A 14,693-nucleotide genomic window follows, 5' to 3' on the forward strand; every position below is an offset into this window, starting at 1 on the left:
TCGCGCACTTAGCGTTCTCAAATCACCCACAATCCTATGCGCGCAGCTTTGCTATCTTGTTAAAAAAATACAAAATATCGGACGTTGGCGGAGTTGGAGCGTTAACGGTGCAATATGCTTTCAAGTGTAAGTATTTACGTTACCAAACATTTGTTATAACCGTAGTAAATATAAGTAAAGTTTAACTTTTAAATGCCAGTACAAATTACAACCGTATTGATATTATACAACTGACGTTATTGATGGCTAACGGACCTTTTCACTGACGTAATGAGGCTGACGCGCACTTGCTAGCCTGTTCCATTTATGTGTTCTCCGAATGCTGAAGAGGAGCCTCGCCTAGCCTCTGAAGGAAGTGACTTGGAAGGACCAGTCCTGCAGAGGAAGGATCCTTGACATTGAGAAACACCCAGAGTTATGGCATGGAGATGGGAATGGTATGTATGGACTTATCTAACTCTGGGGGATCCGGTCAATCAGCTAAAGTCCCAAAAAGTCGGCGTGTTCCTTTAAAGGTCCTGTTCTTCGTGATCCCATTTTTCAAACTTTAGTTAGTGTGTAATGTTGCTGTTAGAGCATAAATAATACCTGTAAAATTATAAAGCTCAGTTCAATGCCAAGCGAGATATTTTATTTAACAGAAGTTCCCTTTCAAAGCCTACAGCGAACGGCCGGTTTGGACTACATCCTGGTACTTCCTGCTTTAATGACGTCAGTAGAACAGTTTGATGACTAAACTCCGCCCACAAGAATACGCGAAAAAAGGGCGTGGTCTTGTTGCTCCCTCGTGGAGAAGAGGAAGTGTTGCGTTCGGTTCGGTTGCGTTTGTCGCTATGTCGTCGAGACGCTGTTATTTTCATCCCGGAGTCAAATCACCTTTCTTTGGCCTTCAGCGGCTGTAGTTTGAGCGCGTTCATCTCCCCGTTATGGTAAGAGGCGTGAACTTTCCGGGCAACGTGCGCTAAGCTGCTGTCCAATCACAACACGGGAACCGCTGGCACAATCAGAACTCGTTACGTATTTCTGAAGGAGGGACTTCATTGAACGAGGAAATTCTCAGGCCGTTTTCAGGACAGTGAAAACAGCGGTATACAGATAAGTAAATTGTGTGAAAAATACTGTGTTTTTTTACACATGAAACATGAACACGTTATATTGCACACTGTAAACACAATCAAAGCTTCAAAAAAACACGAAAAACGGGACCTTTAAAATATATAATCTTTTAGATTAAAAAATAAACTATGAGACAATAGTTTTATTTAACAATGCTTCTTATTCAATTACATAATTTGTCATGCTTTATTTTCCCTGAGAAATGAATGAGAAAAATATTCACTTATGCACTCTTACATCTAATTGCTTCAAACATCACTAGGGGAGAGTAAAAAAACAAACAGGTACACTATCAGAGTCAAACAATCATCCGTTCATGTTATAGGTCTTTGACAGTATTTACAGACTCATGTTTATTCTTTTGACAAAGTGGCGCCATCTACATTGGTGATTCACACGGGACAGTCTAGTGTGAAGGGAACCCATGGTTGCTGTAGAGACTGAGGGTAAAGAGACACCTACACTGACCACGGCCAGTCAGTGAGTCATGAGAATGAGGCTAGTTCACAGGAAACTCATCCCACACAAGTCCTGTGGGCTGAGCGCTTTGGGTCAATCAGCGGTGCCAACATGAATGGAGTAGGCACACCATTAGACATGTTGGCTCTAGGTGGGAAATAAAAGGAATGGACATTCGTGTTTGTTCAATTATCTGTAACACGCATGTTTTCATAAAGTCAGTTTCAATAATCCAAATGTCACTCATGCAATGTGACGTAGTATGTGCAACTGGGCATGCTGTCAACCCCGCAAAATGACCTAATTGTGTTTATGCTATGCCTCTAATTTGCACACTCGGTTGGAAATGCACAACTTTTTCAGACATGTTTCGAGCTGGTCAATGGAAGTGGGAAAGTCTTAACGTTTACACTGTAGAAACGTCAACATTTGCAGTTCATTGAACTCATTTCCGGCTTTCCGTGTTTTCACTGTTATACGGTAGGGGGCTATTACACATCTTCTGAAAGAGTACAGAATCACTGGATCAAAGCACAGGGGAAGAAGAAGCAGAAACAAGCGATATCATATGCAAGCAGATGCATATGTAAAATAACACAGTTATCAATATTAAACAGCATATAAATAAAAACGGCCTAATGTTACTGAATGAAATGTCGACCCAGGATGAGCTACAGGACTGTGAAGCTTTGGTGGTGTTGATGGACTTCATCTACTCCATCTGTGTTTGGTCATCGTTCTGAAACCCATCCGGATGAAGTCTTTGACAAAAACGTGAATTTCTTTTTGCAAAAAAAAGTTTCTTTTTTTTTATGAAACTTACCCACATTCAAGTGTTGATAAAAAAAGGAATGCATGAACCTAGAATACAATGTTTTCCCTTTGTTGTTGTTGTTTTTCTGTTTAAAAAGGCTCTGTTCTTTCTTTTGATATATTGCATATCCGGATATTCATAGAATAAAAACTTTTGGGGGGCATGAAACTTTTTTGAAAATGATCAAAAATGTTATTGATGATATTTCCAACATCCTAGGATAATGGAAAAATATATACTAAGATAACACAAATGAGGGAAAATTTGCGTTAGGAAAAACTATCTTAAAGGAACACGCCACTTTTTTTGAAAATAGGCTCATTTTCCGACTCCCCTAGAGTTAAACAGTTGAGTTTTACCGTTTTCAAATCCATTCAGCCGATCTCCGGGTCTGGCGGTACGCATGTCGGCCTAGAAAATCGCAACTTTTCATTTTCCGTCGGCCTTAGTACACGATGGAACTACAGAAGAGTCCAGTTTTAAATAGGAAAAATATCGAAAGTCTTTGGTCATTTTTGAGCGAGATGCTAACGGTCTAATCAGATTCAATGATCTATGCTAAGCTATGCTAAAAGTGCTACCGCCAGACCCGGAGATCGGCTGAATGGATTCGAAAATGGTAAAACTCAACTGTTTAACTCTAGGGGAGACGGAAAATGAGCCTATATTTTAAAATAGTGGCGTGTTCCTTTAAATGTAAGAATCTTCTTTGGGAAGATTTCAGCTCTGCTAACTCTGGACATTCATCAGCCAACCAACATCCTGGGATGTTCTTAAACAATATTGAAGGAGTTCATCATTACAAGTAATTTCAAGTAAGCATTTCGATCATTACAACATAAATTTAGTCACTCATAGCCAGACTTTTGACCGACAGTGTATAATTTAACAGAGACATCCCATGGACATTTAACTTGATGGCAAAGGTCCTGTTGTTAAAGGGATAGTTCACCCAAAAATGAAAATTTGTCCATAATTTACTCACCCTCAAGTCATCTGAGGTGTATATGACATTCTTCTTTCAGACAAATACAATCTGAGTTATATAAAAAAGTTTCAGGTTAATCCAAGCATTATAATAGCAGTAATAGTTGCAATAATAGCTCTGTTTTTGAAGTCCATAAAAAATGCATCTGTGCGTCAAATAACTGCTCCACGTGGCTCTGGGGTGTTAATAAAGGCCTTCTGAAGTGAATCGATGCGTTTGTGTAAGAAAAATATCCATATTTAAAAATGTATTTCATTTTTTTCTATGGCTCTGCTTCAGCCGTCCCCGCGCCATCACTTCCGGCGAATAAGGTCAAAATACCGGCGTGATCATAGATATATACATAGATTCCTCATTAGTGCCTGCGCAGATCAGTCGAATGAGGCATCTACGTATATATATCTTTGATCGCGCCAGTATTTTGACCTTATTCGCCGGAAGTTATGGCGTTGGGAATACTAGATGACATTCGTCTGATAAGATGTAAAAAAATAACATAAATACTGTTGGGTTTCTCACAGAAACCGATGGTTTTGTGTCTTAAGACATCAATGTGTCTCACGAGCCGCAGGGTTTAATGAGGATTCGTATGTCTGTGTGTTTTTACTCTCATTGCTCTCATCCTCTAAAATATCCCCATTGATATCATTATATGACTATCACACTGCAACGGTTAAAAATCTTCATTTGTGTTCCACTGAAGAAACAAACACACCTACATCTTGGATGCCCTGGGGGACAGCCGATAAACATAAAAAATTCGTTTTTTGGATGAACTATCCCTTTAACGTTTTCAGCGTTTTGCAGCCATACAGTAGCTCTGTTTAGGACTGGCTGATAAACTAGAGTGCCGTACACTGATCTGAGCGAGTGGGATTTGAACAATGGCCGTATTATTGCCAGTGTCCTGGGTTATATGCTGGCAGGCTTAACAGCATCTGACACAATGTGCGTTTGTTACGAAGGCTCCGTCTCATGCACCACTCATATTATATAACAGTCTGTTCGGTTCTCAGAAAGATGCAAACAGTATGTGTACCCTGAATTCAGTTAATTCAGCTTTGCATCTTCCTAAAACCTTGTGTAACATTCTTTGAACAGGTAAATGTGGTGATGCGTTTAAACTGAAAAATCCTCCCTTTTAATGCATGTGCGAATTGGCCACAGGAAGTTGATTTGGAATTGGAATTAAATGTATTGCTATTCAAATTCAACACAGGCAATGCATTCAGCGAAATGTGCTCTTCCATCCTGGCAGTTAAATTGACTTAGGTCGTTTTCACACCTGCCTTGTTTGGTCCGGATTTTCTGACTTTTCATTTTGGTCCGAATCAAAATGACCAGTGTGAAACCTCCACCGTACCACGGGCCGGACCAAAAATTTGGTCCGACGAAAAGAGGTTGTCTCAATCCGGATCAAACTGAACAAAGGTTTGGTTCGTTTCTAGTGTGAAAGCATTTTCTGTATGGTTCGGACTTTCAGACCATTTACAGGAAGCTCCTGTTTATGTTTAAATATTGTAATGTTATTTTAAAATTTAATCTCTGCGACATTGATTATGAAAAGTGAAAAGATGCGCAATATGTCAGAAGACAGAAGGTCAGAAATGATTTTGAAAGAAATTTTGTATGATTTTGCTTAGAAAGCCTTTCTTTAAAGTGAATTTCGTTTCGTATAAATTGTATCTTAATTTTAATCAACGTTTAATCAGATAATTGCCTGGATTTAATAAATAAGAAGCAAATAGTCTATAGCAGACAATAATGGCGGGATCGATCACATGCTTTGAACTGGAGCGCGTCTCAAATAAACCCAAACTCAGCAGATAGTCGTCTCACAAACATGAGAAATATGTGAATATAAAGCTTGAAATGTCCACTTTTAAACGTAACGAAAATAAAATAGTGAAGCAATGTGCACTGTTCAATAGTGGCAACGATATGCTTCATTCATTCTTGTCAAAGACACGTCAGACGCACGTCCGTTTACAAACCAATCAATGTCCAGATGCCGATAGATGAAGACGAGTGGACTCAAGTGTGTCATGTTCAGTTCTTTAGTGCGATCGCATAATTGCAATGTGACCAAAACCAAAACTAACCGAATGTATAAAATGTATCAAAACATGAACTTCGGTTCGGACCTTGGTGTGCATTTTCCGGTGTGAAAACGCCCTAAACGATGTTCAAATATATAAACTAAATACAAATGTCTGATATTTGCACATCATTCTCTCAGTCTGTAAGGCCTCAAAAAGGTTTTATCAAGCACACATTCAACATTTTGTCTTGACAAATTGCAGCGTTTCAAAACTTACACAATCGTTTTTGAATTTAAAATAATGTCACTACTTGGAAACTATCGCACATAATTCAGGGTTCTGAGTCTGAACACGGGTTATCTTTGCAGCAGCGAATCTAGTGCTGCACGATATCAAGTTCCTCCTACCCGTCTGTTTTATGAACATTGACTTTTTTTTCCAGAATCTGTTTTTCCTTACTATCCCAGTTGTGTTTACCTTTCTCCCTGGTGCTGAGTGTTCCCAGGACATCCATGTTAGCTTCCATCTACCTACACTTCTGATAAAACCCAGTGTTATGCACACTGAGATAAGGCTCACTAAGTCAATACCCAAATATCCTCTTTAGACAAAAACATTCTCCGTATCTTCACACAATAAAATCTTCTGTTTTGGAATGGAATGGATGTAGGAGTAACTAAAGTAATAGTAACGTGTTTTTCAGATACTATCCTTAAATGAACATTTGCAAAGTAGTTTCAAAGCATTCCTCTAGCTCACACGGGGTGCTAGCAATGCCAAGGTCATCATGGGTTTGATTTCCAAAAATGCATGAACTGATCAAATGTGTACTTATATGCAATGCGAGTCACTTTGGATAAAAGAGTGTGCCAAATGCATAAAATGTAAAGTCCTTTTCCAAACACTGCTGCATTAATACAAATGCTCGCAAACACACACACACATCTGTTTTTCAGTTTGCCGGAGGGTCAGCCGTGCAACTGCTTGACCGAGCTAACAGACAAATAACAGGCGCACTTCTATGAATGATGGTGAACTGCTTATTGTGATGATGAGGGGAGTTCCTCCAGAAAACCACTGCTAATTGGTTGGGTTGTCAGATGTGGAATTTGTCAAACATTGCGGTTGGTCTAGCCTGCAGCCAAAAAAGTGACTGGTGTCCTTCTAAGAAAACCAAACATTTGATTTAATTGAAAAATGGCTCGCCAAATGAGATATCTGTGACTCATGTTGAACGCGTAGGGTCCAAAAACACACACATTCATAAGCATTAATGTCATAGTGTGGCTCTGAATACATCTGTCTGCCTATAGATTAACGTCTGCAAACAAGTGATTTATTCAGCTGCAAATGATCTATTGACATTCATTACGTAAACTTTGGCATTGCCAAACAACCATACCTGCAAACTTCCAAAAAGATTACTGGTTTTGTTTAGACGTGTGCTCTCCGTTCTTAAGGAAGCTGCTAGTTGGATCAACCCAACTGTGAATGGCAATTGTGGGTCTACTGTTTCATCTACAGGCAAAACCCACGCACTGTTTGTTTTACTCGTTTCCATAGTGATGTTGTCATCCATTAGAAGCTGAACTCAATAGCTCGGGCTGAGCTAAGATAATAGTCCTGGAAGTGTTTGTGTCTGTCAGATTCCTCACATCGTTTACATTGTTCAACCACTCGATGAGACCAGTGTTACTCACTGACCCCTTTTCCTGTGTATTAGAGGAAACTGCATGACTCAGATGGTTTGCCTAACCCCCCTCCTGCCCAATTCGCTGAGCTCGGTCAGGGAACTGCAACCATGCAGATGTTGCTTATTTTCAACTGCTTTCAAGGAAACGACTTGAAAAGTGATATATCTGGTCAAATATAGCCTTAGGAGACACATCCTAATATTGCTTTTCTTGTGTATTTAGAAAGTACTTGTCAACTTCAGAAGTTTTATTATAGTCTGCTGGAATAAGATCCCTCAGACTATAATAAGCAAGTATAACCGTAAGTAGCTGTTAGTATATATTTGCCAATACTATATAAATCTAGCACATCAAAAGGGGGACATGTCGACCATAACCCATAGCTAAACTATTGTAAATCTTTTATCCTATCGGAAAGATATGCTTATGGCTCATTGGCACTTGCCTGTCTGTCCCAGATACTTAAAGCCGGGTACACACTGTGCGATTTTGGCCACGATTTAGCCGTCTGAGACAAATTTTGGCAAATCCTAAAAGATTTGTGATTTCCTAAAAGATTGATGCTATAAAACTCCAGCGCCTTGACTATTGTACAGTCATTAATGACAACTGAGATCTTACAGCGCGACATAGAGCGTCTGGAGCGAGTGATTTCCATGTTAAGTCAATGCAACATTTTTCTAAATAGCTCTGCCATTATCTACTATGGAAGCTTGTTTCCGCCACAAAAAACATCCTTAAATTCTGACTTTATATCTCGTAATTCTGACTATATCACACAATTCTGACTTTATATCTCACAATTCTGACTTTATATCTCGTAATTCTGACTATATCATACAATTCTGACTTTATATCTCACAATTCGGACTTTATATCTCACAATTCGGACTTTATATCTCATAATTCTGACTATATCATACAATTCTGACTTTATATCTCACAATTCTGACTTTATATCTCGTAAATCTGACTATATCATACAATTCTGACTTTATATCTCACAATTCTGACTTTATATCACACAATTCTGACTTTATATCTCACAATTCTGACTTTATATCTCGTAATTCTGACTATATGATACAATTCTGACTTTATATCACACAATTCTGACTTTATATCTCATAATTCTGACTTTATATCTCACAACTCTGACTTTATCACAAAATTCTGACTTTATATCTCGTAATTCTGACTATATCACACAACTCTGACTTTATATCACACAATTCTGACTTTATATCTCACAATTCTGACTTTATATCTCGTAATTCTGACTATATCATAGCATTCTGACTTTATATCTCACAATTCTGACTTTATATCACACAATTCTGACTTTATATCTCACAATTCTGACTTTATATCTCGTAATTCTGACTATATCATACAATTCTGACTTTATATCACACAATTCTGACTTTATATCACACAACTCTGACTTTACAGAAACTGTACCAAATTGTTTGCAATTACAGAGATCATACGTTTCCTGTAGTTCTTGCCCAGGTCTGCACACACTCCTCCATACAGACCTTCTCCAGATCCTTCAGGTTTCGGGGCTGTCGCTGGGCAATACGGACTTTCAGCTCCTCCAAAGATTTTCTATTGGGTTCAGGTCTGAACACTGGCTAGGCCACTCCAGGACCTTGAGATGCTTCTTACGGCGCCACTCCTTAATTGCCCTGGCTGTGTGTTTCGGATCGTTGTCATGCTGGAAGACCCAGCCATGACCCATTCTCAATGCTCTTACTGAGGGAAGGAGGTTGTTGGCCAAGATCTCGCAATACATGGTCCCATCCATCCTCCCCTCAATACGGTTCAGTCGTCCTGTCCCCTTTGCAGAAAAGCATCCCCAAATAATTATGTTTCCGCCTCCATGCTTCACGGTTGGGATGATGTTCTTGGGGTTGTACTCGTCCTTCTTCTTCCTCCAAACACGGCGAGTGGAGTTTAGACCAAAAATATCTACTTTTGTCTAATCAGACCACATGACCTTCTCCCATTCCTCCTCTGGATCATCCAGATGGTCATTGGCAAACTTCCGACGGGCCTGGGCATGCGCTGGCTTGAGCAGGGGGACCTTGCGTGCGCTGCAGGATTTTAATCCATGACGGCGTAGTGTGTTACTAATGGTTTTCTTTGAGACTGTGGTCCCAGCTCTCTTCAGGTCATTGACCAGGTCCTGCCGTGTAGTTCTGGGCTGATCCCTCACCTTCCTCATGATCATTGATGCCCAAGAGGTGAGATCTTGGATGGTGCCCCAGACCAAGGGAGATTGACCGTCATCTTGAACTTCTTCCATTTTTTAATAATTGTGCCAAAAGTTGTTGCCTTCTCACCAAGCTGCTTGCCTATTGTCCTGTAGCCAATCCCAGCCTTGTGCAGGTCCACAATTTTATCCCTGATGTTCTTACACAGCTGGTCTTGGCCATTGTGGAGAGGTTGGAGTCTGTTTGATTGAGTGTGTGGACAGGTGTCTTTTATACAGGTAACGAGTTAAAACAGGTGCAGTTAATACAGGTAATGAGTGGAGAACAGGAGGGCTTCTTAACAAAAAACTAACAGGTCTGTGAGAGCCGGTATTCTTACCAGTTGGTAGGTGATGAAATACGGCCCCACTTTATATTAGGTGGCATTAACTACTATGTACTTACATCAAAAAATAAGTACAATGTACTTACTGTGTTCAAATTGTATTGCAAAAAACTTTTGCTGATATTGAGGTGGGATACAGGTAAAGTTAGGGACAGGTGTGGTGGTGTGGGTAAGTTTAAGGGTAGGGTTAGGGACAGGTGTGGTGGTATGGGTAAGTTTAAGGGTAAGGTTAGGGACAGGTGTGGTGGTGTGGGTAAGTTTAAGGGTAAAGTTAGGGACAGGTGTGGTGGTATAGGTAAGTTTAAGGGTAAAGTTAGGGACAGGTGTGGTGGTATGGGTAAGTTGAAGGGTAGGGTTAGGGACAGGTGTGGTGGTGTGGGTAAGTTTAAGGGTAAAGTTAGGGACAGGTGTGGTGGTATGGGTAAGTTGAAGGGTAGGGTCAGGGACAGGTGTGGTGGTGTGGGTAAGTTTAAGGGTAAAGTTAGGGACAGGTGTGGTGGTATGGGTAAGTTGAAGGGTAGGGTTAGGGACAGGTGTGGTGGTGTGGGTAAGTTTAAGGGTAGGGTTAGGGACAGGTGGGGTGGTATGGGTAAGTTTTAGAGTAGGGTTAGGGACAGGTGGGGTGGTGTGGGTAAGTTTAAGGGTAGGGTTAGGGACAGGTGTGGTGGTATGGGTAAGTTGAAGGGTAGGGTTAGGGACAGGTGTGGTGGTGTGGGTAAGTTTAAGGGTAGGGTTAGGGACAGGTGTGGTGGTATGGGTAAGTTTAAGGGTAGGGTTAGGGACAGGTGTGGTGGTGTGGGTGAGTTTAAGGGTAAAGTTAGGGACAGGTGTGGTGGTGTGGGTAAGTTTAAGGGTAGGGTTAGGGACAGGTGTGGTGTGGGTGAGTTTAAGGGTAAAGTTAGGGACAGGTGTGGTGGTATGGGTAAGTTTAAGGGTAGGGTTAGGGACAGGTGTGGTGGTGTGGGTAAGTTTAAGGGTAGGGTTAGGGACAGGTGTGGTGGTGTGGGTAAGTTTAAGGGTAAAGTTAGGGACAGGTGTGGTGGTGTGGGTGAGTTTAAGGGTAAAGTTAGGGACAGGTGTGGTGGTATGGGTAAGTTTAAGGGTAGGGTTAGGGACAGGTGGGGTGGTGTGGGTAAGTTTAAGGGTAGGGTTAGGGACAGGTGGGTTGGTATGGGTAAGTTTAAGGGTAGGGTTAGGGACAGGTGTGGTGGTATGGGTAAGTTTAAGGGTAAAGTTAGGGACAGGTGTGGTGGTATGGGTAAGTTTAAGGGTAGGGTTAGGGACAGGTGTGGTGGTATGGGTAAGTTTAAGGGTAGGGTTAGGGACAGGTGGGGTGGTGTGGGTAAGTTTAAGGGTAGGGTTAGGGACAGGTGGGTTGGTATGGGTAAGTTTAAGGGTAGGGTTAGGGACAGGTGTGGTGGTATGGGTAAGTTTAAGGGTAAAGTTAGGGACAGGTGTGGTGGTATGGGTAAGTTTAAGGGTAGGGTTAGGGACAGGTGTGGTGGTATGGGTAAGTTTAAGGGTAAAGTTAGGGACAGGTGTGGTGGTATGGGTAAGTTTAAGGGTAAAGTTAGGGACAGGTGTGGTGGTATGGGTAAGTTTAAGGGTAGGGTTAGGGACAGGTGTGGTGGTATGGGTAAGTTTAAGGGTAAAGTTAGGGACAGGTGTGGTGGTATGGGTAAGTTTAAGGGTAGGGTTAGGGACAGGTGGGGTGGTATGGGTAAGTTTAAGGGTAAAGTTAGGGACAGGTGGGGTGGTATGGGTAAGTTTAAGGGTAGGGTTTGGTGTAAGGGAAATGTCAACTGTGTAATTACAAATGTAATTACAGAAATTAATTACGGATGTAATTACATGCAGGTATTTTTTTATATGTAAGTACAATGTAAAAACATGTATGTACACAATACGTGCATTGTATCAAATTATTAATTAAAATTGAGTACATAGTAGTTAAGGCCACCTAATATAAAGTGGGTCCTCAAATACTTATGTCTTGCAATAAAATGCAAATTAATTATTTAAAAATCATACAATGTGATTTTCTGGATTTTTGTTTTAGATTCCTTCTCTCATAGTTGAAGTGTACCTATGATAAAAATGACAGACCTCTACATGCTTTGTTAGTAGGAAAACCTGCAAAATCAGCAGTGTATCAAATACTTGTTATACAATTCTGACTTCTGACTTTATATCTCACAATTCTGACTTTAGTAAGATATAAAGTCAGAATTGTGAGATATAAAGTTTCCGTGGCAGAAGCAAGCTTGGAGACAAAATTGCTAAAAAGTACAAGATGTTGCACTTCTGCAATAGATGTGCTCAATAGAAATCCAACAGCTCAGTAAAAAGGTGCGTAAATCTTAAGCCTCGGAGGCTAAGGGCAATTCTAGAGGCCTGTCCTTGTGCACTTGCAGAACCAGCTCTGTCGGATATGTCAATGTCCTTTCCCCTGTCGCTGTGGGTGAGGTTTGAATGAACCTAGGCTGTTGTTGTAAAAATGGTTTTCGTAGCCAGATTGCCATCAATTATAATACACCAAGTACCAAGGTTGCTTTACATAGCTAACACCATCTCTGTGCCCCTTTAGCCTCTCCAAATGTACATTCAGATGACAAAACTGTCTGTAATATACATAAATCACCATGCTCTGATTCGTGGCTAATTTATCACCAAGTTTATTAGCGTAAAAACGTAATGTTCCTGATTAAGTCTGTGCTTCAATGAGTTTTCTTCCTGTAATATTTGTGGAGCAGTTAATATTTAGCTTTGCGTGTACCCAGCTACACCTTGCAAGTGCTTACTCTTTTTCTGAAAAGTGTGTTAACCTCTAAACATGTTTAGTGTGTTTGTGTACACGTGTGTCTTCTTGGGTGGTTGTGTTTGCATGTCTTCTGTGCTGTATGTGTTTGTTGTAGGTTTGTAAATTTAAGTATCAGACTGACTGCAAATGTGTGTATGTGTTTGTATGCTATAATCCACTCCTATTTGAATGGATTAATCCCTTCTTATCCAGATCATTTCTCTCCGTATGTCAGAATCAAGGTCATGAGATTGTGTTTAAATGCTGCTAAAAGAGAAAGATAGATAGATGGATGGATAGAGAGAGAGAGAGAGAGAGAGAGAGAGAGAGAGACAGAGGGAAAAAAAGAACAAAAAGAAATGGTCAAACTGGAAAGTCAGGATTTATGAAAGCAAGAAAAAAAATGTGCGACTGCAAGGATCTGATGAGAGACGTGCAAGACGTACCCTTCCTGCAACCTAAAACTAAAATGTGTGTCACTCTTCAAGAAGGTAACAGAATATTGAATAACTATTATTGAACGTTTCCTGTTACCATGCCGTGACTTATTATCACATGTCTCGTCTGCCTACTGTCCGGCCTCAGTGTGGACGTCTCCAGACAGGCTCCAAAGGTCAAGAGGTCACATTCCTGGACCCTCTTAGCATTCTTCCACGGGGATATGCTCTGTGTGTGTACAGCAGAGTTTTGCACATGGTGTGTGACTATGTGTGTGTGTGTTGCATGCACGAGAACATGTTAAAAGTGCAGCTTTTTGTGGACAACATTCCTGCTGAGTAGCAAAAGCAAGTTTACATGTACTTGCCATGCAGATGATAAATGTGCTTCAGTTTCGACTTTTCTTTGCACATTATGCATCTGTTTGGTATGGAAGCTTATTTTATATTTTCAAAGATAATTGCAATTTTTATCTCACAATTGTGAGATTACATTGTTAAAAAGTCAGAGTTGTGAGATATAAAGTCAGAGTTGTGAGATATAAAGTCAGAGTTGTGTGATATTAAGTCAGAGTTGTGTGATATAAAGTCAGAGTTGTGTGATAAAGTCAGAGTTGTGAGATATAAAGTCAGAATTGTGAGATATAAAGTCAGAGTTGTGTGATATAAAGTCAGAATTGTGAGATATAAAGTCAGAGTTGTGTGATATAAAGTCAGAATTGTGAGATATAAAGTCAGAATTGTGTGATAAAGTCAGAGTTGTGTGATATAAAGTCAGAATTGTGTGATACAAAGTCAGAGTTGTGAGATATAAAGTCAGAGTTGTGTGATATAAAGTCAGAATTGTGAGATATAAAGTCAGAATTGTGAGATATAAAGTCAGAGTTGTGTGATATAAAGTCAGAATTGTGAGATATAAAGTCAGAATTGTGAGATATAAAGTCAGAATTGTGAGATATAAAGTCTGAGTTGTGTGATATAAAGTCAGAATTGTGAGATATAAAGTCAGAATTGTGAGATATAAAGTCAGAGTTGTGTGATATAAAGTCAGAATTGTGAGATATAAAGTCAGAATTGTGTGATAAAGTCAGAATTGTGTGATATAAAGTCAGAATTGTGAGATATAAAGTCAGAATTGTGAGATATAAAGTCAGAGTTGTGTGATATAAAGTCAGAATTGTGTGATATAAAGTCAGAATTGTGAGATATAAAGTCAGAATTGTGAGATAAAAAGTCAGAATTGTGTGATAAAGTCAGAATTGTGAGATATAAAGTCAGAGTTGTGAGATATAAAGTCAGAATTGTGAGATAAAAAGTCAGAATTGTGATATAAAGTCAGAATTGTGTGATATAAAGTCAGAATTGTGAGATATACATATGTCATAATGCACTTTTCTATTAATCGTTTACATAATTTACTGACTTAGAACGAGTTGTTCCAAATGATTACTTAATTTTGCATATTAAAAAAAACTCAATGGGGTTCAATGCACTGTGGACCTCGACACTCTCTAAATAAACTACTATTCTCTTTAAAGTTGAATTGCTTTCTGAATTGTATGAGGTGCCAAAGTTAAACCTACAGTGACAAGTTTATTGCAGTTTTTCAATCACATTGATTTTTTAATTACTGATGAAGGTGAAACTCTTGAATAGACATGCCAAATTGTGACAAGTTGAAGATGAAAAATGATTTTACAGTCACAAACAAAAAGGGAGGATTTTTCTGCCCAATTAAATCA

This window comes from Gobio gobio, assembly GCF_949357685.1.
Source record: "Gobio gobio genome assembly, chromosome: 19".
Taxonomy (NCBI): Eukaryota; Metazoa; Chordata; class Actinopteri; order Cypriniformes; family Gobionidae; genus Gobio; species Gobio gobio.